Raw genomic sequence first — 1,468 nt, 5'->3', positions numbered from 1 at the left:
CAAAAAAAGTGCGTCCATCCTTCACAAATTAAATCCAAACGGCTCCAGGATGATAAACAAAGGTCTTCTGAGGGTAATCCGTGCGGTGTTGTTGTAGAAATATCCATATTTAAAATGTTATTAACGTAATTAACTACCTTCCGGTTTCGCCGCCATCTTAGACTCAGGAGAGAGTATTAGCGTAGTGTACGCACTTTTCTTAGTGACGTATGACAAATTCGGAGGGCGGGGGACAGAGCAGCAACAGAGAAACCGCTGTATGCTGCGTAAGCGCTCATCCTGAATGCGGATGACTCTAAGATGGCGGCGAAACCGGAAGGTAGTTAATTACGTTAATAACATTTTAAATATGGATATTTCTACAACAACACCGCACGGATTACCCTCAGAAGACCTTTGTTTATCATCCTGGAGCCGTTTGGATTTAATTTGTGAAGGATGGACGCACTTTTTTTGTTGAATTTAACTCATTTATATTTCAGGCAAACTGCATTCCTACAGTTACAAATACTGAGTCAATCATTCCTCAGTTGTAGATCCCACCTTTACAAGAACTTATTAAATTTTAATTTATTTGATAAGTTGTCTATTGTGAATTTCTAAGGTTAAAACTTTTTAATCCTGCTTTCCATAATGTACATGATGGTCCTAAATCACAGCATTTTCCAATGTTGCATTAATTTTTTACAGGTACATTTGGGAGAGTGCACAGGAGTGATGGTATGTTAAATAAAGTTTGTTATAGCAATTGGGTTGTCCTCTCCAAAATAGAATTTGCATATTAAACACTAAATGTGAAACAGGTGACAGTGGCATCAGAGCCTCAAAAAGTGGATACCCCCTCTCAAATGAAAGTAAGAAACATACATTTTTCAATGACATCTTTGACAAATTGTATAAAAGCAAAAATTGTGTTCTAAACTATTATTATTTATTATTATTATTAGTTTCAAGATTTTGTTGACACTGATTTGGTTTTCTGACATTTCATACCGGTGTTTTTGCTTGGTGTCATTGAATTTATATAGATTGTTTTTTTTGATCTTATATGTTCAACTAACTATACTGTGTTGTTTCAATTGATCTCATTCAGAATTCCAAAGGAAACTTTTTGGATTAATTTTTGATCTAAAAGATGACATCAAAAAGTTAACTGCCATTGTTGACCCTGGGAAGTCGTCTTCATCCATTAAAAAAATGGAGTCAGAAGTAGACCTTCAGTTGTTTGAAGAATCCTTAAATGATGAGACAATGTGGCTCTATGTAAGTTCAAAATGTGACAATAAATGTGTATGACAGTATAGCTCGTCTTTCTCTCATTTTCAGTTGTTTGTTCTGTTTCTGTCTATTGAGAGATAGCAGGCAAATTTAATCATTTTATTTGTTTAATCACCTTTATTTGTCTCACATTTAGATACATCAGCTGTCCAGGGTTGGAGGATGTTCAGTGAGAGACTGTGTCAACAAA

The 1,468-nt window shown here is 35.1% G+C and overlaps 1 long non-coding RNA gene across 1 annotated transcript; it reads left to right on the top strand.

Moving 5' to 3' along the window:
• The first annotated feature begins 689 nt into the window (after positions 1–689).
• Positions 690–1,260, top strand: LOC135718516 (uncharacterized). The gene is made up of 3 exons (XR_010520874.1): positions 690–720; positions 804–854; positions 1,094–1,260. It is a non-coding gene; the product is annotated as an uncharacterized lncRNA (long non-coding RNA).
• The last annotated feature ends 208 nt before the right edge of the window (positions 1,261–1,468 follow it).

Source organism: Paramisgurnus dabryanus, chromosome 10 (genome assembly GCF_030506205.2).
Source record: "Paramisgurnus dabryanus chromosome 10, PD_genome_1.1, whole genome shotgun sequence".
Classification (NCBI taxonomy): Eukaryota; Metazoa; Chordata; class Actinopteri; order Cypriniformes; family Cobitidae; genus Paramisgurnus; species Paramisgurnus dabryanus.
The sequence above is the reverse complement of the archived record's forward strand: the minus strand, read 5'-3'. Positions and strand labels throughout refer to the sequence as shown.